General features: G+C 36.5%; 1 non-coding gene across 1 annotated transcript; it reads right to left on the reverse strand.

Annotated features, from left to right (window-relative positions):
* Positions 1-5703: 5703 nt before the first annotated feature.
* On the reverse strand, positions 5704-5807 carry LOC130943106 (small nucleolar RNA R71). Its single transcript, XR_009071640.1, has one exon. It is a non-coding gene; the product is annotated as a small nucleolar RNA R71 (small nucleolar RNA).
* Positions 5808-22851: the final 17044 nt, after the last annotated feature.

A 22851-nucleotide genomic window follows, 5' to 3' on the forward strand; every position in this document is an offset into this window, starting at 1 on the left:
TGTTTTGAATGCTTTTAGTATGATTGAGGCCATTTTTGAAATTGAACTCACTAACCCATATGGCCAACCCTTACATTTACGATTGTAACCCAATTTTGAGCCTTTTAAATCCCCTTTGTTCTAGTTTTAAGCACATCTTTTGCCTTAAGTGAAAAATCATTAATGTCCATTATATCTTTGATTAGCTTGGGTTTGAGTGTGTGTGTGTGTGTGTTATTCAAGTGTGGGGGAATTTGTGGAAAACATTGGTAGAAGGTTACTTTGGGTGTTCATTGAGAAAATTTTGGAAAATGGGTAAACACTCATGCATTCATCATTTAAAACATATGCATCTCTTTTTTATGATAAAAAAAGATTTTGGTGTATATACCTTTTGAAAGAAATAAAAAAAGGAAGAAAAAGAAAAAGAAAAAGAAAAAAAAGAAATGACAATAATAATGTAAATAAAGAATGCATATGTATGTGAATTGGAAAGAAGAATGCATGAGTGAATGTGAGAAAAGGAAAAAGAATGGGAAGTTAGGTTGATCTCTTTTGTCTACATAGGTTAGTATAGGATTAGGTGGGATACTTAAGCTAATCAAAGATCCAATCTGCAAGTCCACTTAACCATATTAATCCTACCCTTACCCTAGGCCCATTACAACCCTCCAAAGACCTCATGATATTTACATTCATTCATCAAGTACTTGTTGATTGTTAGATGACTTGCAAATCCTAGAAAACATGATTAAAGGAGGATTGAGTGATTAAGCCCTAAACACTGAGCGATTCGAGTGTAAACACAACCGGTGAGGGGTTCAATCGCTCAATTCTATGATTCCTTTTCTCATCTTGTATCTTATTGAAAGTTGCATGTAAGTTTTTGAAAACTTCAAATCAAATCCTTGGACATTGATCTCAATGCATTGATCTCTTATCTTGGCCCTAAGGCTTGTTTTTGATTGATTGAAATTCTATTGTTTGTTTTTGCCAAACTTCATAGAAACCATAGTATAGATAGAGATAGATAGCATTTAGTATAGTTTCATGCATATAAATAGTTACATTGAATAAATTGCTTACCCTTTGATCATTCTTCTTTGATTGTGATTAGCATGAGGACATGCTATTGTTTAAGTACGATATATTTTGGTTTGATTTGAGTGGATTTCATGATATAAATCCACATTTATTCATTCAAATAGCATACTTTTGTGTTCTCTCCCTAAATTGAGCTTAATTGTGAAAACATGATATTTTGTGCCTAATTTAATCAATTTTATCCCACTTTCATCCCATTCGATACCTTGATGGTTTTGATGAGTGATTTTAGGTGTAATAGGTTGGAATGGCTTGATAAGAGTGGAAGAAAAGTATGCAATTGGGAGAAAACTATGAAGAAATCAATGGAGAAAAGCATTTCAGCCTGTGCCCACACACAAAGGTAAAAATTAGCACCTGTGCCCATGCACAGGAGGAAAATTAGCATGTATGCGTACACACACACACGTATTTGTACGCACAAGTCCCAGCGCGTAACTCACTTAATGCAAATCACTGGGGGTGATTTCTGGGCCTCCAGAGCCCAATTTTGGGACTTTTTGAAGCTGATTCTTGCTATATCAAAGGGGCCCTCATTCCATGTGAAGGGGGGAGCAATTAGGGTTAGTTTAGCATCATGTAGTTCATTTTCTAGAGAGAGATAAGCTCCTCCTTCTCTCTAGAATTAGGGTTTCTTAGTTTAATTTCTTTGTAATTCATCTTTTTAACTCTTGTTTTCATCTAGTTTATTCTACATTTCTTTGTTCTCTTGTCTTAATTTCGTTAGTTTATCTTCTTAATTTCTCTATTTTGTCACTTTTATGTTTATGCACATTCTTTTTATTTTAATTTATATTTAATGCAATTTATGTTTTTAGGTAGTTTTTAGTAAGTTCAAGCTACTTTTAGGGATGTTTTCATTAGTTTTTATGTTAAATTCATATTTCTGGACTTTACTATGAGTTTGTGTATTTTTCTGTAATTTCAGGTAATTTCTGGCTGAAATTGAGGGACTTGAGCAAAACTCTGAAAAAGGCTGACAAAAGGACTGCTAATGCTGTTGGAATCTGACCTCCCTGCACTCAGAATAAATTTTTTGGAGCTACAGAACTCCAAATGGCGCGCTCTCAATGGCGTTGGAAAGTAGACATCCAGAGCTTTTCATCAATATATAATAGTTCATACTTTATTCGGGAATTGACGATGTAAAGTGGCGCTCAACGCCAAGTACATGCTGCTGTCTGGAGTCAAACGCCAGAAACACGTCACGACCCAGAGTTGAACGCCAGAAACACGCTATAACTCGGCGTTCAACTCCAAAGGAAGCCTCAGCTCGTGGATAGATCAAGCTCAGCCCAAACACACACCAAGTGGGCCCCGGAAGTGAATTTATGCATCAATTACTTACTTCTGTAAACCTTAGTAGCTACTTTAGTATAAATAAGACTTTTTACTAGCGTATTAGTTGTCTTTTGACCACGTTTCATCTTTGGTCTCAGTTTTGTATTATTCTTCATCTTAGGGGGCCATTGATCACATTTTGGGGGCTGGCCATTCGGCCATGCCTGAACCTTTCACTTATGTATTTTCAACGGTGGAGTTTCTACACACCATAGATTAAGGGTGTGGAGCTCTGCTGTACCTCAAGTTTCAATACAATTACTATTATTTTCTATTCAATTCTCCTTATTCTTATTCCAAGATATACGTTACACTTCAACTTGATGAATGTGATGATCCGTGACACTCATCATCATTCTCACCTATGAACGCGCGTGACTGACAACCACTTCCGTTCTACCTTAGGCCGGACGCATATCTCTTAGATTCTCCAACAGAATCTTCGTGGTATAAGCTAGATAGATGGCGGCATTCATGGGAATCCGGAAAGTCTAACCTTGTCTGTGGTATTCCGAGTAGGATTCTGGGATTGAATGACTGTGACGAGCTTCAAACTCCTGAAGGCTGGGCGTTAGTGACAGACGCAAAAGAATCAAGGGATTCTATTCCAACCTGATTGAGAACCGACAGATGATTAGCCGTGCTGTGACAGAGCATAGGACCATTTTCACTAAGAGGATGGGATGTAGCCATTGACAACGGTGATGCCCTACATACAGCTTGCCATGGAAAGGAGTAAGAATGATTGGATGAATGTAATAAGAAAGTAGAGATTCGAGAGGAGCACAACATCTCGATATGCCTATCTGAAATTCCCACCATGGAATTATATGAGTAACTATTTACTATTTTATTTTCTGTTTATTATTTATTTTCGAACTTATCATAAACCATTTAATCTGCCTAACTGAGATTTACAAGGTGACCATAGCTTGCTTCAAACCAACAATCTCTGTGGGATCGACCCTTACTCACGTAAGGTATTACTTAGATGACCCAGTACACTTGCTGGTTAAGTTGAACGGAGTTGTGATCACACGTGCCATTACCAGGGATTATTAAGATCCCAATTCATCATACCATGATCTCTTTGGGGTATTTTTGATAGAGCCAATATTTAAATTTCATACAAGTACAAAGAGACCAACTTTGAGGATCACAATTTCGTCCACCAAGTTTTTGGCGCCATTGCCGGGGATTGTTCGAGTATGGACAACTAACAGTTCATCTTGTTGCTCAGATTAGGTAATTTTCTTTTCAAAAACTTTTCAAAAATCTTTTTCAAAATTTTTCTTTTCTTTTTCGTTTTTCCAAACTTTATTTTCGAAAAATTTAATAAAAATAAAAAAAATAAAAAAAAATCACAAAAATAAAAAATATTTTGTTTTTCTTGTTTGAGTCTTGAGTCAACTTTCAAGTTTGGTGTCAATTGCATGCTTTAAGAATTTTTTTCTTGCATTTTTCGAAAATTCATGTATTCATGGTGTTCTTCATGATCTTCAAGTTGTTCTTGACAAGTCTTCTTGTTTGATCTTGATGCTTTCTTATTTTGTGTTGTTTGTTGTTTTTCATATGCATTTTTTGATTGTTAGAGTCCATGAATTAAAGATTTCTAAGTTTGGTGTCTTGCATGTTTTCTTTGCATAAAAAATTTTTCAAAATTATGTTCTTGATGTTCATCATGATCTTCAAAGTGTTCTTGGTGTTCATCTTGACATTCATAGTGATCCTGCATGCATCATGCGTTTTGATCCAAAATTTTCATGTTTTGGGTCATTTTTATGTTTTTCTCTCTCATCTTTAAAAATTCAAAAAAAAATAATATCTTTTCCTTTTTTCTCTCAAATTTTCGAAAATTTGAGTTGACTTAGTCAAAAAATTTTCAAAATTAGTTGTTTTGTACAAGTCAAGTCAAATTTTAAAAAATTTAAAAATCTTATCTTTTCAAAATCTTTTTCAAAAATCATATCTTTTCCAATTTTTTCTCTTTTTCGAAAATTTCAAAAATTCTTTTTCAAATTATTTTCAAAATCTTTTTCTTATCTTTATATTAAATTTTCGAAAACTCACCAACAATTAATGTGATTGATTCAAAAATTTGAAGTTTGTTACTTTCTTGTTAAGAAAGGTTCAATCTTTAAGTTCTAGAATCTTATCTTGTAGTTTCTTGTTAGTAAAGTAAGTAATTATAAATTTAAAAATTAAATCTTTTTCAAACACACCTTTTCTATCTTATTTTCTTATCTTATCTTTTTATCATATCTTTTTTTTTCAAAATTTTATCTTTTTCAAAAATTTGATTTCAAAATATTTTATCTAACTTCTTATCTTCTTATCTTTTCAAATTTGATTTTAATATCTTTTTCAACTAACTCTTTGACTTTGTGTTTGTTTCTTATCTTTTTCAAAACCACCTAACTACTTTTCCCTCTCTAATTTTCGAAAATATCTCATCTTTTTTTCAAAAACTCTTTTTGTTTTAAATTTTAATTTTAATCTTATCTTATCTTTAATTTTCGAAAATACTAACCTCTTTTTCAAAATTATTTTCGAAATTCTCCCTCTCTTTTCTTATTCTATTTAATTATTTATTTACTAACACTTCTCTTCACCTCTCTTCATCTAAAAATCCGAACCCATTCTTCTTCACTCTTCTCCCCTTTCTTCTTCTACTAACATAAAGGAATCTCTATACTGTGACATAGAGGATTCCTCTTCTTTTCTTGTTTTCTTCTCTTTCATATGAGCAGGAACAAGGAAAAAGGCACTCTTGTTGAAATTGATCCCGAACCTGAAAGGACTCTGAAGAGGAAACTAAAAGAAGCTAAATTACAGCAATCTAAAGGTAACCTTTCAGAAATATTAGAACAAGAGAAGGAGATGGCAGAAAAACCCAACAACAATAATGCAAGGAGAATGCTTGGTGACTTCACAAAACCAACGTCCAAATTTGATGGAAGAAGCATCTCCATTCCTGCCATTGGAGCCAATAATTTTGAGCTTAAGCCTCAACTAGTTGCTTTAATGCAATAGAACTGCAAGTTTTATGGACTTCCATCTGAAGATCCTTACCAGTTTTTAACTGAGTTCTTACAGATTTGTGAGACTGTTAAGACGAATGGAGTTGATCCTGAAGTCTACAGACTCATGCTTTTCCCTTTTGCTGTAAGAGACAGAGCTAGAATATGGTTGGATTCACAACCTAAGGATAGCCTGGACTCCTGGGATAAGCTGGTCACGGCTTTCTTGGATAAATTCTTTCCTCCTCAAAAGCTGAGCAAGCTTAGAGTGGATGTTCAGAACTTCAAACAAAAAGATGGTGAATCCCTCTATGAAGCTTGGGAAAGATACAAGCAGTTGACCAAAAGGTGTCCATCTTACATGTTTTCAGAATGGACCATATTAGATATATTCTATTATGGTCTATCTGAGTTTTCGAAAATATCATTGGATCATTCTGCAGGTGGATCTATTCACCTAAAGAAAACGCCTGAAGAGGCTCAAGAACTCATTGGCATGGTTGCAAATAACCAATTTATGTACACTTCTGAGAGGAATCCCGTGAATAATGGGACACCTCAGAGGAAGGGAGTTCTTGAAATTGATGCTCTGAATACCATATTGGCTCAAAACAAAGTGTTGACTCAGCAAGTCAACATGATCTCTCAAAGTCTGAATGGATGGCAAAATGCATCCAACAGTACTAAAGAGGCAGCTTCTGAAGAAGCTTATGATCCTGAGAACCCTGCAATGGCAGAGGTTAATTACATGGGTGAACCTTATGGAAACACCTATAATTCATCATGGAGAAATCATCCAAATTTCTCATGGAAGGATCAACAAAAGCCTCAACAAGGCTTTAACAATGGTGGACGCAATAGGCTGAGCAATAGCAAGCCTTTTCCATCATCTTCTCAGCAACAGACAGAGAATTCTGAACAAAACACTTCTAATTTAGCCAATCTAGTTTCTGATCTGTCAAAAGCCACTTTCAGTTTCATGAGTGAAACAAGATCCTCCATCAGAAATCTGGAGGCACAAGTGGGCCAGCTGAGTAAGAAAGTCATTGAAGCTCCTCCCAGTATTCTCCCAAGCAATACAGAAGAGAATCCAAAAGGAGAGTGCAAGGCCATTGATGTGATCAATATGGCCGAATGCACAAGGGAGGAGAAAGACGAAAATCCTAGTGAGGAAGACCTCCTGGGACGTCTCTCAAGCAAGAAGGAGTTTCCTATTAAGGATCTAAAGGAATCTGAGGCTCATATAGAGACTATAGAGATTCCATTAAATCTCCTTCTGCCATTCATGAGCTCTGAAGACTATTCTTCTTCTGAGGAGGATGAAGATGTGACTGGAGAGCAAGTTGCTCAATATTTAGGAGCTATCATGAAGCTGAATGCCAAGTTGTTTGGTAATGAGACTTGGGAAAGTGAACCTCCCTTGCTCATTAATGAACTAGATACCTGGATTCAGCAAATTTTACCTCAAAAGAGACAAGATCCTGGCAAGTTCTTAATACCTTGTACCATAGGCACCATGACCTTTGAAAAAGCTCTATGTGATCTGGGGTCAGGGATAAATCTTATGCCACTCTCTGTAATGGAGAAGCTGGGGATCATTGAGGTACAACCTGCCTTGTTCTCATTACAATTGGCAGACAAGTCATTAAGACAAGCTTATGGAATAGTAGAGGACGTGTTAGTAAAGGTTGAAGGCCTTTACATCCCTGCTGATTTCATAATCTTAGACACTGGGAAGGAAGAGGATGAGTGTATCATCCTTGGAAGACCTTTCCTAGCCACAGCAGGAGCTGTGATAGATGTCAACAGAGATGAATTAGTCCTTCAATTGAATGGGGACTACCTGGTGTTTAAGGCACATGGCCATCCCTCTGTGACAAAAGAGAGTGAGCACAAAGAGCTTCTCTCAGTTCAGAGTCAAGAAGAGCCCCCACAGTCAAACTCTAAGTTTGGTGTTGGGAGGCCACAACCAAACACTAAGTTTGGTATTAAGACCCCATATCCAAACTCTAAGTTTGGTGTTGGGACTATACAACATTGACCTGATCACCTTGTGGCTCCATGAGAGCCCACTGTCAAGCTATTGACATTAAAGAAGCGCTTGTTGGGAGGCAACCCAAATTTTATTTATCTAATTTTAATTTTATTTTATTGTTATTTTGTGTTTTATTAGGTACAAGATCATGTGGAGTCACGAAAAAAATATAAAAATTAAAAACAGAATCAAAAACAGCAGAAGAAAAATCACACCCTGAAGGGAGGATAGACTGGCGTTCAACGCCAGTAAGGAGCATCTAGCTGGCGTTCAACGCCAGTAACAAGCATGGAACTGGCATTCAATGCCAGAAACATGCTACACATGGGCGTCGAACGCCAGAAACATGCTACACATGGGCGTTGAACGCCCAGAATGTGCATCACCTCGGCGTTTAAACGCCAGAATGGTATGCAAAGGCATTTTGCATGCCTATTTGGTGCAGGGATGTAATTCCTTGACACCTCAGGATCTGTGGACCCCACAGGATTACCTCAGGATCTGTGGATCCCACAGGATCATCTCAGGATCCGTGGACCCCACAGGATCCCCACCTAACATATTTCCACATTACCTCCTAATCCTATAACACTCTTCCCCATATCACACTTCCCAAAAACTTCAATCTCTCTTCCTAATTACCCCCTTCACCACTCACATCCATCCACTCTTCCCCATAAACCCCACCTACCTTCAAAATTTAAAACCACTTTCCCACCCAAACCCACCCTAAATGACCGAACCTACACCCTCTCCCCTCCCTATATATACCCTTCCATTCTACTTCATTTTCACACAACACAACCCCCTCTTCTATACCTTGGCCGAAACCTACACTCCCCCTTCTCCTCCATATTTTCTTCTTCTTCTTCTTCTCTTCTTTCTTCTCTTGCTTGAGGGCGAGCAATATTTTAAGTTTGGTGTGGTAAAAGCATAAGCTTTTTGTTTTTCCATTACCATCAATGGCACCTAAGTCCGGAGAATCCTCTAGAAAAGGAAAAGGGAAGACAAAAGCTTCCACCTCCGAGTCATGGGAGATGGAAAGATTCATCTCCAAAAGCTATCAAGACCACTTCTATGATGTTGTGGCAAAGAAGAAGGTGATCCCTGAGGTCCCTTTCAAGCTGAAGAAAAATGAGTATTCGGAGATCCGACATGAGATCCGAAGAAGAGGTTGGGAAGTTCTAACTAACCCCATGCAACAAGTCGGAATCTTAATGGTTCAAGAGTTCTATGCCAATGCATGGATCACTAGGAACCATGATCAAAGTATGAACCCGAGTCCAAAGAATTATCTCACAATGGTTCGGGGGAAATACTTAGATTTTAGTCCGGAGAATATGAGGTTGGCATTCCACTTGCCCATGATGCAAGGAGATGTACGCCCCTACACTAGAAGGGTCAACTTTAATCAAAGGTTGGACCAAGTCCTAATGGACATATGTGTGGAAGGAGCTCAATGGAAAAGAGACTCCAAAGGCAAGCCAGTTCAACTAAGAAGACTGGACCTCAAGCCTGTGGCTAGAGGATGGTTGGAGTTCATTCAACGCTCCATCATTCCCACTAGCAACTGATCTGAAGTTACTGTGGATTGGGCCATCATGATTCATAGCATCATGATTGGAGAGGAAGTAGAAGTTCATGAAGTCATCTCCAATGAAATCTACAAAATAGCCGAAAAGCCATCCACCATGGCAAGGTGATAAACCCCATTTGTAGGATTTATCTTGTATTGATTTTTGGGGATTTTATCACATTTTACCCACATTTATCCAATGAAATAGCATGGTTTTATAACTTCTCCCTTAATTGTGCTTAAGAGTGAAAACATGCTTTTTAGGACTTAAAATAGCTAAATCTAATTCTCCTTGATTCCATTAGATGCCTTGATATGTTTGTTAAGTGATTTAAGGTTTAGGAGGCAAAGATTGGATCAAGGGAATGAAGAAAGAAGCATGAAAAGTTGGAGAACTCATGAAGAAATGAAAGAACCGGAAAGCTGTCAAGCCGACCTCTTCGCACTTAAACGACCATAACTTGAGCTACAGAGGTCCAAATGATGCGGTTTCAGTTGGGTTAGAAAGCTAACATCTGGGGCTTCGAAACGATATGAGATTTGCCATAGTTGCTATACGTATGGTGGCGCGCACATGCATAGTACGCGCACACGCCGTTGCTGCCACCTGGTTCACTTAAAGCACAACGTGGCCAGTGATTTTAGAAGCCTTGTGGGCCCAATCCAACTCATTTCTGATGCTATTTAAGCCAAGGATTGAAGGGGAATCAACATACTTTTACCATTATGTTAGTTACCATTAGTTTAGTTTAGTAGTTAGAGTTAGTTTCTAGAGAGAGAAGCTCTCTCTTCTCTCTAGAATTAGGATTAGGATTAGGTTTGGTTCTTAGACCTAGATTTTAATCTTTGCTTTCTTCTACTTCTACATCTCAATTCCTTGTAGTTACATTCATTTTTCTTCCACTCTTTTGTTGTAGTTTCCTTTATGTTGTTCTTATATTTTGTTGTAGATCTAGTATTGTTCCTTCTACATTCTTCCAATTCAATAAGAGGTAATTCATACTAAATGTGTCTTCTTTGCTTTTCTATTGTTGATCTCTTATTTTTGTAGTTGTAGATTCCTTTAATTCTTGCATTTAATAATGATTACTTCTATTGCACTTTATGTGTTTGTTGAAATGTCTCTTTTAGTTTTAGTGTAGATTTTGTTCCTCTTGGCCTAGGTAGAGTAATTAGTGACACTTGAGTTATCTAATTCCTTTGTTGATTGATAATTGGAGAGATTGCTAATTGGTTTGGAGTGCACTAAAGCTAATCTTTCCTTGGGAGTTGGCTAGGACTTGTGGCTCAAGTTAATTCTTCCACTTGACTTTCCTTTCTTTAGTAAGGGTTAACTAAGTGGTAGCAATGAACAATTCTCATCACAATTGAGAAGGATAACTAGGATAGGACTTCTAGTTCTCATATCTTGCCAAGAGCTTTGTTAGTTGTTAGTTTATTTTCTTTGCCATTTATATTTCTTGTCCAAAAGCTTAAAAACCCCAAATATAATTCACAACCAATAACAAGACACTTCATTACAATTCCTAGGGAGAACGACCCGAGGTCCAATACTTCGGTTTATAAATTTAGGGGTTTGTTTTAGTGACAAACAACTTTTTGTATGAAAGGATTAGTGATTGGTTTAGAAACTATACTTGCAACGAGAATTCATTTGTGAATTCTAAACCGTCAAAAATCCAATCATCACAAGGCTAGCTTTTCCTCACCTTATTTGCCATCTATGTTACTCAGCTGGAGTTATCATAGAAGGAGACATCCCCATTGAAGAGGATAAGCCCATCACCAAGAAGAGGATGGAGCAAGCAAGAGAGACCATCCACAGATCTCAAGAGATGCATGAGGAAGCTCATCATCAAGAAATCCCTGAGATGCCTCTAGGGATGCACTTTCCTCTCAACAACTATTGGGAACAACTCAACACTTCCTTAGAAGATTTGAGCTACAATGTGGAACAATTAAGGGTGGAACATCATGAGCACTCCATCATTCTCCATGAAATAAGAGAAGATCAAAGAGTAATGAAGGAGGAGCAACAAAGGCAAGGAAGGGACATAGAAGAGCTTAAGGACATTGTTGGTCCTTCAAGAAAAAGACGCCACTAAGGTGGATTCATTCCTTGTTCTTATTTCTTTCTGCTTTTCAGTTTTTATATTGTGTTCATTTATGTTTTGTGTCTCTACTTCATGATCATTTAGTAACTATATCTTAAAGCTATGAATAATTCCATTAATCCTTCACCTTTCTTAAATGAAAAATGTTTCTAATTCAAAAAGAACAAGAAGTACATGAATTTCGAATTTATCCTTGAATTTAGTTTAATTATATTGATGTGGTGACAATACTTTTTGTTTTCTGAATGAATGCTTGAACAATGCATATTTTTGATCTTGTTGTTTATGAATGTTAGAACTGTTGGCTCTTGAAAGAATGATGAACAAAGAGAAATGTTATTGATAATCTGAAAAATCAATGAAATTGATTCTTGAAGCAAGAAAAAGCAGTGAAAAAGCAAAGGCTTGCGAAAAAAAATTGGCGAAAAAAATATATATAATAGAAAAAAAAAGCAAGCAGAAAAAGCCAATAGCCCTTAAAACCAAAAGGCAAGGGTAAAAAGGATCCAAGACTTTGAGCATCAATGGATAGAAGGGCCCAAGGAAATAAAATCCAGGCCTAAGCGGCCAAATCAAGCTGTCCCTAACCATGTGCTTGTGTCATGAAGGTCCAAGTGTAAAGCTTGAGACTGAGAGGTTAAAGTCGTGATCCAAAGCAAAAGAGTGTGCTTAAGAGCTCTGGACACCTCTAACTGGGGACTCTAGCAAAGCTGAGTCACAATCTGAAAAGGTTCACCCAGTCATGTGTCTGTGGCATTTATGTATCCGGTGGTAATACCGGAAAACAAAGTGCTTAGGGCCACGGCCAAGACTCATAAAAGTAGCTATGTTCAAGAATCAACATACTTAACTAGGAGAATCAATAACACTATCCGAAATTCTAAGTTCCTAGAGAAGCCAATCATTCTAAACTTCAAAGAAAAAAGTGAGATGCCAAAACTGTTCAGAAGCAAAAAGCTACAAGTCCCGCTCATCTAATTATAATTAATATTCATTGATATTCTGGAATTTATAGTATATTCTCTTCTTTTTATCCTAATTAATTTTCAGTTGCTTGGGGACAAGCAACAATTTAAGTTTGGTGTTGTGATGAGCGGATAATTTATACGCTTTTTGGCATTGTTTTTAGGTAGTTTTTAGTAAGTTCAAGATACTTTTAGAGATGTTTTCATTAGTTTTTATGTTAAATTCATATTTCTGGACCTTACTATGAGTTTGTGTATTTTTCTGTAATTTCAGGTAATTTCTGGCTGAAATTGAGGGACTTGAGCAAAACTCTGAAAAAGACTGACAAAAGGACTGCTGATGCTGTTGGAATCTGACCTCCCTGCACTCAAAATGGATTTTCTGGAACTACAAAAATCCAAATGGCGCGCTCTCAACGGCGTTGGAAATCAGACATCCAGAGCTTTCCAGAAATATATAATAGTCCATACTGTATTCGGGAATTGATGACGTAAAGTGGCGCTCAACGCCAAGTACATGCTGCTGTTTGGAGTCAAACGCCAGAAACACGCTATAACTCGGCGTTCAACTCCAAAGGAAGCCTCAGCTCGTGGATAGATCAAGCTCAGCCCAAACACACACCAAGTGGCCCCCGGAAGTGAATTTATGCATCAATTACTTACTTCTGTAAACCCTAGTAGCTAGTTTAGTATAAATAAGACTTTTTACTAGCGTATTAGTTGTCTTTTGACCACGTTTCATCTTTGGTCTCAGTTTTGTTTTATTCTTCATCTTAGGGGCCATTGATCACGTTTTGGGGGCTGGCCATTCGGTCATGCCTGAACCTTTCACTTATGTATTTTCAACGGTGGAGTTTCTACACACCATAGATTAAGGGTGTGGAGCTCTGCTGTACCTCAAGTTTCAATACTATTATTTTCTATTCAATTCTCCTTATTCTTATTCCAAGATATACGTTACACTTCAACTTGATGAATGTGATGATCCGTGACACTCATCATCATTCTCACCTATGAACGCGCGTGACTGACAACCACTTCCGTTCTACCTTAGGCCGGGCGCATATCTCTTAGATTCCCCAACAGAATCTTCGTGGTATAAGCTAGATAGATGGCGGCATTCATGGGAATCCGGAAAGTCTAACCTTGTCTGTGGTATTCCGAGTAGGATTCTGGGATTGAATGACTGTGACGAGCTTCAAACTCCTGAAGGCTGGGCGTTAGTGATAGACGCAAAAGAATCAAGGGATTCTATTCCAACCTGATTGAGAACCGACAGATGATTAGCCGTGCCGTGACAGAGCATAGGACCATTTTCACTGAGAGGATGGGATGTAGCCATTGACAACGGTGATGCCCTACATACAGCTTGCCATGGAAAGGAGTAAGAAGGATTGGATGAATGTAATAAGAAAGTAGAGATTCGAGAGGAGCACAGCATCTCCATATGCCTATCTGAAATTCCCACCATGGAATTATATGAGTAACTATTTACTATTTTATTTTCTGTTTATTATTTATTTTCGAACTTATCATAAACCATTTAATCTGCCTAACTGAGATTTACAAGGTGACCATAGCTTGCTTCATACCAACAATCTCTGTGGGATCGACCCTTACTCACGTAAGGTATTACTTGGATGACCCAGTACACTTGCTGGTTAAGTTGAACGGAGTTGTGATCACACGTGCCATTACCAGGGATTATTAAGATCCTAATTCATCATACCATGATCTCTTTGGGGTATTTTTGATAGAGCCAATATTTAAATTTCATACAAGTACAAAGAGACCAACTTTGAGGATCACAATTTCGTCCACCAATGTCCGTTCTTGTTTGATACATTAGAGTAAATAGTTTATTTGGTTTTTCTTGACTCTAAGTGACCCATTATTAATAGTGTTGACTATGATTTAGGGATTGGAATCAACTATGCCTATTTGACTTATCCTCGATGTAGGGTTGACTAAGTAGGATTAACTATTCATAATCATCATGCGTTTGTGGTCAATGGCTAGGATAGGTAACCTTAGCTCTCAATTACTTGCCAAGAGGTTTCTTCCATTTTAATCTTCCTTTTCTTGCTTTAATTGCTTTGACTTTTAATTCCTTGTATGCTTGTTTCATTTCTTGCTATTTACATTACTTGCTTCTCTTGCATTCCAATTCTCTCATAGCCAATGATGATCACTTAATTGCAACTCCTAGGGAAGACGACCCGGGAGTCTAAATACTCTCGATTATTATGTTTTTATTGTGACTGTTTTTAGAATTTAAATTTGATTTAGGTCAATTGTTGGTTCCGAGCTATACTTGCAACGAAAAATCTATTTTGTGAAACTCCTAACCCACATTTGGTCTTTGTCACACAACAAGGAGTTGTAAAATAGAAAAAAAAAACAAAAGGCTGATGAGCTAGCAGTTGCTGCAAAGGCTGCTGAAGATGCTGCAAATGAGGGTGACGCTGGTGCTAAAGGTAACGAAGGTGAGGTTATTAATGCAGAATGTGAGGTTGGTGCTGAAGGAGGACAAACTGAAACTCAAACAGAAGTTGCTGCTGAAGGAGGTCGTCTAGGAGCTGAACAAGAACCTGCAACTCAAGTAATAATAGCATTAAAAACATTAATCAAAATTAGAGCTTGAGTTAATCAATTTGGAAACAAATCCATTTTCTTGTTAACTTGAGAGGATATGTTTTTGGTCAGCTAATATGATTCTTGACAGTGTTATCATCCATATAATGGCACTTTTTATTGCTGTTATTTCTATCACAGGCTGCAAAGACTACAAAGAATGCCAAGAAAGGGCTTCTGAGAATTAAAAGTGAGAGGTTCAACAAACTCCCTGTCAAAAAAACAACTTCATCCACTGCTGCTACTGCTGCGACTACTCCACATCCAACTAAGATTTCAAGAGAGACTATTCAGGGAGCTAGTGCAGCAACCTTTGAAAAACTGGCCTCCTTCTTGAGATTTGTTCCAACTCCAGGATTCAACCCAACGAGAAAAAATGTCTAACTAGCACAAAGTGTAGTGGCTTTCTGAGTTCATGTTGTTGTAGTTGAATGCTATGGTTAAACAATGTGTCTTTTTGTAATGTAACCTTTGAAACATGTATGCATGGCCTTTGAATTTTGTTATGGTCTATGATGTTTTGGGTTGTGATAGTATGTTATGCACAATGTGCTTTAGCATAAACAACACTTGTTCCTTGTTCCAGAATTAGCTATCTTATGTTAAATTAATTTCATATTAGCTAATTGAACACAACTTTAGCAGAACAAGTGCAGCATCAAGAGTTGAACTCATGTAAAATTAGTGTTTCATTTCATTCCATCTTCATCAATACATTACATACCACTTAAGAAATTTAAAATTTCATAACATAATCATCATTTGTTGAATATAAAGCCCAACACGCTAAAACCTAAACACACACCAAGAGTAACTACAAAATCCAGAAGCACCATTATCGTCATCTTCACGGTCTTAACATCACTCTCCAAGGTTGTCATCCTCCAATTTAACTCATGCAAAACTTCTTGTGGAATAGGTGTTGCACAAACTGGTTCTACACATCCATCAGCCCAGCAAAAAAAATTACAATGGATTTCATACTACAGAGTAAAAAATGCAGGTGAATCCAAACTCAAAGTGAAACCATCTTAACATTTTCTTCAAAGCCATAACCTTACCTCATAGTTTGGACAACCATAAAATGGTCTATTAGGATTTTCTGCCGTCATTGAGTACATCATCACCGTTCGAAGCTCGCAATTGCAAAAAATGGCATTCTTACCTCCCCTATTGCACATTCCTTTGCTGCCATAAGGTCTGTCTGCAGAGTTGTTCCTACTTGAGCTACTTTGGCTTCTCTCGCCACCACCCATCATCACTCACGAAGACAAGAAATCAATTTAGGTTTTAGGGCGAAGAAGAGAGGTCGAAGAAGAGAAGGAGAGTCAAAGAAGAGAATGACACAGCATACAGTTCGAAGAAGAGAAGACAATTAGGGTTTTATAATTGAAATGGACTAATTTAGGTATTATTAGGCAATTCCAAATACCAATTTGAATCAAATTCAACCTTGGTACATGATGAGAGAAAATCGATTCCACACAATCTAACCGGCAAGTGTACCGGGTTGCATGAAGTAGTAATAACTCACTGGAGTGAGGTCGATCCCACAGGGATTGATGGATCAAGCAATTTTAGTTGGGTGATGAATTTAGTTAAACTGACAGTGGTGATTTGAGTGAGTTTTTTATTAACAGAAAGTAAATTACATGAAATTTAGATGCTGGAAGTAAATGAGCAGAAACTTAAATGGCAAGAAAGGTAAATTGCTGAAACTTAAAGTGCAAGAAACTAAAAGAGCTGAAACTTAAATTGCAAGAATTGTAAATTACTGAATCTTAGAGTGCAGGAAATTAGAATTGCAGAATCTAAATTGCAAGGAAACCTAAATTGCATGAATTATAAAGGGGATTGGGTGTAGGAAATCTAAATAGTGTTGGACAATTGGAATTAAAAATGAAATCAGAAGATCTAGAGTAAAGAAAATCAAAGGGAATGGCTCACCAGGGATTGGAGATATCATAATCCTTCATGAAACAAATGAGTCTCAACTCCTTTCTCAATCATGTGAGTAGATCTATGGCGGATTAAAATTGATTGGATCCCAATTTCTTGGTAATCCAATCTTGCCAATTCCTTGATCTAATTGTCATGAGAAGAGTTAGAGCACATTCTCTCATCCATAAGCCACACGAATTCTCAAAACCTTAATTCCTCCCGAATGGTGTTGGTTAAGAGAATTGTGAAGGATAGAGCTTCAATTCTAATGCAGGTGATTTCACTTTTGAGGCTCACACCCACATTCAATTGAATCAAACCCCCTTCCAGAGTGAATAATTCACAGTTTAAGTAGAAGATACCCAATAGCTACACAAATGAATTGAGAAGAAGAAGAATTTTATTGATTCATTGGAATTACAATAGAGCTCCTCCCCCTAATGAATTTGGGGTTCAGTTCATCATTGCTCAAGTAAACCCAGAAAACAGAAAGTTACATAAAGAAGTCCAGAAGAAAACACAAAAGGGAAAATACAAAATATCAAATCTCTAACTAACTCCACAGCCCTTTCTAAATCAAATTTCCTTCTATTTATACACTTTCCAAATTGGTATTCAAGTCCTTGGATTGGGCTTTATTGAGGTAGGAAAGAATGGGTCTTAGTGATGTTGAAGAGGGGCAATTGACAGTTCACATTTTTTGTCTGCAAGAGTGCTAATTTTTATCAATGCTGGTGTCTACGTTGGCCTCAACGGTTGCAATAAAACATTGAGTCAAATGTTGGCTTGAGAGAGGATTTCCAAAGGAATAAGCATTGGTGCCAACGTTTGACTCAACGCTGGTGCACCAACGTTTTTCCACCCACGCGTGCCCGTCGCCTACGCGTACGCATCAAAATGGCGTTTTGCGCATGTGCGTCGCTCACGCATTGGCATTTTGCGCGCCGATTACAATTTTCCAAATCCAATTTTGGGCTGCTTGTCGTGGACGTTGGAGGCAATGTTTGAGGTAACATTCAACCTCCAACGTTGGTTCCGTCACGCGCACGCGTGACCCACGCGTACACGTCAATGGTGAATTTTGCCATTCTACGCGTGTGCACCGCTCATGCGTATGCGTGTTCTACATATCCACGCATACGCATCGTCGCCAAAATTTTTCTAGCTCCAGCTTTTGAAAACTATCGAAGACGTTGGAAGTAGCGTTGGCTCACCAACGTTCCCTCCAACGCCAGCACCAGTAGTCTTACAGAATTTTGTAACTTCTTTTCTCCCACGTTTGAGGCAATGTTGCCCTCAAACGTTGGCACTCAATTTTTCCTTCCAAAATGTTGCCTGCAACGTTGGTGGATCAACGTTAGCCACCAACGTTGTCTATCCCCTCTCTTCCAACATTACATTGCTTTGCTTTTTCTTCTTTTTTCTTGCTTCTTTCTTGCCTCTTTTCCACCTATTATCAATCAAACAATTGCATCAAAGTTGGCTATAATCACAAGGTGTTTGAGTCATTCATTTGTTCAAGTAAAATTAGCATAAAACCTTATGAAAAAGCACATAAACAACCATGTTTAATTGACTTAGGAATACATGAAATTTCAATTCAAATACTTACTTATTGTGCAAGAAAGTGCATAAAACCTAATAAAAGCAAGTGAAAAATGCTTGCGAAACTAGCATAAGATGACTTGTCATCAGTACACATCAGGATACAGCTAGAATACCCACATGGCAATTCACGTTCCACATCAGCAATGTTTAGACAGCACTTCTGCGAGGGACTAACAGAGATGCATGTTTTTTAATTTCAGGGATTTAGTTGGTCATTTTTATAAATCAATGACTAAATTGAATAATGATTTGAAATTCAGGGACCATTTTGGGCATTTACTCAAAGATTTAATATTTGTAAATCTAGGAATTAATTTGATCATTTTTAAAATTTAAAAATTATTTTAATGAATAAAAGAAATTTTAGGGGATCAAATTGAATAATGCCTCGTCAAATAATCAACTTAAAATTAAGAATAATTTATTGAGTCATTAACGATAATTCATAACTCGATTTTATTTGTCTTAATTTTAGGTTTGTAATCGATAAATTTAATGACTTTCATTACTATTTTAATGATCAAACAGTCATATTATCAATATTATTCATCAATCATTTGTGTATAAAACACCTTTTGTATTTAATCTCAAACAAGTGCTCATCACATGATAAATTTTACAAGTTCTTTATTTCATGTGTTTAACATTCTATATTCATAAAATTCTTATACCTCTTAAATATTTACCAATTTGAGCATCAGACTATCTTTTACACGTAACTATCCATCGTGTTCTTATGCCTGAGTTATACTCACTCTATCAAAAAAAAGACGTATTACAATCACACAAAAAACAAACTATACCTCGAAATTCATTCACACAAAAATATTTGACGCTTATTAATCAAAAGATTTGATAAAGGTATTTATCATGAATGAAATAAAAAACTAATTTTTACATTTATTTTGAATATAAACTTAAAGCTTTTTAGTAATGTTGATAAATAGCAATACCGGTAGATGATAAAAGAAGCATATGTGAGTAGTTAGAAGCCAGTATGCAAGCACTTGTTAGACAACAACCACTACAAGAAAAATATTAAATACCATCTAATTTATTGGCGGAATAATAAAAATAATCTGCTGTTAAACATATTACTATCGAATTTACCGTCGAAAATAATCCGATGACATAACCCACGCTGGTAACTAATTATCGTCCAATTTTCCAATTCGGCCGTAATTACTGACAGATTCTACAATGAATTCTTTGCCCAAAATAAATTTAGTTATCGGTGGAAAAATTTCTGCTTGTAATTTTGGCGTCACACTATATTGTTTCGTGCTAACTCACCGTCGGAGTTTTTTTCCGAAAAATTTGACGAAAAATTTATTTTTTTGTTTTTAAATTTTTTTAACACAATTAGTAATCAAATTTATTTTTTTTATTTTTTGCACCATCAATAGTCGAATTCTAAATAACAGAAATCAAATAATGATTTTATTAAATATCAAGTGTATGTACAGAATCAAAAGTTAAACAAATAAAATACAATCAAATAGTCTAAAATAAAATTCTAATCACTACGGATCCCGATAGTCATCGTCATCATCCCCTAGTCCTGCTGAGGCGGTGGACTAAGCAGTAATGTCAGTGCCCCACCAGCAACGCCATTGCCACTTGCCACCAGCGCGTATCTGCTCGTGTTACACTACCATCTGTTGTTACATCTGCTAAATTTGCTCTAACTCCTATCTAAGCTCCAACCCTAAGAGAATATATGTCTGACACGCGCGCAAGGATCTCATTATACGTCTCCTCAAACTACTGTATTTGCTGAGCCTGTTGGTGAAGGCTCTCAGTGAGATTATACTCCTGTGTACATGCATTGTTATTTGGTGCAAACCTATCAATGAAAAACTTAAGATTATCAAACACATGTTAAAGAAGAATATCAAAATAGATTACATTTAAAAGGCAAAAAAATAGTACTCACGCCGTCAAACCATCAAGCAAAATTGTCATCCGTACAACGGGTGATAGTGCAGGAAAATTTTGTTGGGATCTGTGAGAGGATTTTGGTACTACGGGGTCTGTCTTTGGAGGTGGAGTTGTCATCGAACTAGTGGGTGGTAGAGGTGGTGGAGGAGTCCACTTTGGTGAAGCAGCCAGACGACTTCCTAGAAGCGGGAGTGGCACAGCAGAAGGAGCTACGTAATTAGGGTTAGGGACCATGATGAACGACAAATTCTGTGCATCCATTGCCTGTGATGTCCCAGAAGTAGTCAGGGTAGAAAGTGATGATTGAGAAGTCCTATGGATACCAGTAGAAATCCTCTTTCTACCTTGACCACGAGGCCAATTCGTGACACCTCTGCCTGTCCTAATGGCTACAAAGAGAAGGGAAGAGAGTTTTAAGAATTTATAGAAAAAATAAATTAGAAATTAATACACTATTCATAACTCTTAATACAATATTATTCATTTCATGACTATTTTTCATTCAATGCCAAAAAGTCTTTTGTTTTTAATTTCATCATTCAATTATATTTATATTTTTAAAAATTTTGACAGAATTTCATCTATAATTAGAAGCCTCCTCTAAATATAATTTATATTTTTTTTACAAACCAAACAAGGGTTTTAACAAAAATTCGGCAGAATTTTTCCTTAATTCAGAGACATCAACCCAAAAAACTTATCAAATTTGTAGACAAGAAATAGTTGCTAGCATTAATTAAAACAAGTACGCATTCAAGAAAATATCAATTCCTAGACATTCTAGTGCGCAACCCTCTTATTACTCCATAATTTTCCACCAAAGAAGGGTTTCAAGAAGGTGCCACTAGGGAACCTTCTCCCACTGTCGTCCTAAAACTCTATCATAGAAAAAAATAAGTTCGGCATAAACCTTAAATAATTCATCATATTCAAAGATAGAGAACCAACCTGACACGTGCTCAAGATGATATTTTTGGTATTTTAGAGCTAAGGATGGTAATCTTATCGCATTCAAAGATCTAAATACTAGAATAATTATACCATGCCGGTCTAGGACATTACGGAGATTAAAAATTCGTCTAAAAAATAGTGGTGCTGAAATGACAGCACTCATAAAGCACATTGGGATAAATAAGAACATCAAGAAGCGTGTGGAGTTCATTTGAAATTCATTTGGAGGCATAAAATTAGTATTAAATTCGAAATTATTTAGTTTTGATTTGTTGTTAGGGTTGTTAAAAGATTTGATTTGGTTTTGATTTGTTTAGTAGTATTTATAGGTGTTTTAAATTTAAATCAAATCGGATCTAATTTAACAAGATCAATTCTATTTTAAATTAGTTATCATATCTTTTAAGATGTTTTAATTTAAATTAAATATAATATCTTTTAGTTATTATATATTTTAATTTTAGAGTTATATCTAGGAAGAATTGGCCTACTTTTAGACTAATCTATTAGGGTTTTATTTAAACAGTTTTTGTGAGACAATTTATACAACTTTTTGATGAAGTGAGGTGGTGATTTTCTTTGCTTGTTGCATGAAAAAATCGAAGGTCTAGTAGAAAAAATCCTTTCGGTGATCTAAGTTGCTAAGAACATGTTTTTAAGAAGTTTAGTAGAAAAATTCTTTATCTATCTTTTGTTTTTTTGCTGTGTCTTTTCTTATTCCTTTTAATTTTGTCCATATTTTCTTACATTATCACAACTTGAGTAATACACAAACAACCCACGAAATATAACTGCAGAAACTACGAAAGAAGCGAACTCTAATGAATCTCAAAGAAAATAACAATCTTATCACAGCTTGGAGTTTGAATATTTGTATCTTTGACACTCCTTTTTTATTATTCATATACATATATCTTATTTTTCTTTGTACGCAAGTGTTCCGTTGACGTGAGCATTACGACTTTTGTTTTTAGACTTTCCTTCAAAAGCTCCTTGTTATAAATTTTTTTCTACTATTATTATATATATTTTTACTTTTAGAGGTTGTAATATCTTGCCACCTCAGTTTTATGACCTAAGCATAAGACTCTGTGTGGTAGGGTGTTACATTATGATATCAGAATAGTTCGTTCTCGTAGAGCCAGGGGAATGGACTGACTATACTTCTGAGCATACTCTGGCTGTGTGGACATGCTATTTAGGATGTCTGCTTGACATAGATAGCATAAATGTTCATAAGCATTACCTTTAGAGATTCGATGCACTAGACTTTAGATATTAAGACTGATCACCTTAATATCAATTATTCAGTGTGGACAAGACCCAAATGGCATCTCGTGGGCGTGAGTAAGGTAATACAATTGATTATTTGACTACTGCTGTGCAAGCTTCTGCTGAAGGGATAGAGCTAACAAACTAGGAACGGTGATGGAGGCGGTAATAGACCTGGTGATGAATGAAACCAAGGGATTAGAACTCGTGCAGCTGGAATGAACGTCAATAGTGCTAGTTAGAGAGATAAAGAAACTCGAGGAGTGTTTTGGCAGAGTAGACGAGTGATTAAGTCCTTAATGGTTTAGAATCAGAGTGGCGCTACAAAAGTGCAATGATTTTTGGTGACTCTAGAGTTGTAATGATGGAA

Source organism: Arachis stenosperma, chromosome 7 (genome assembly GCF_014773155.1).
Source record: "Arachis stenosperma cultivar V10309 chromosome 7, arast.V10309.gnm1.PFL2, whole genome shotgun sequence".
In the NCBI taxonomy this organism is placed as follows: domain Eukaryota; kingdom Viridiplantae; phylum Streptophyta; class Magnoliopsida; order Fabales; family Fabaceae; genus Arachis; species Arachis stenosperma.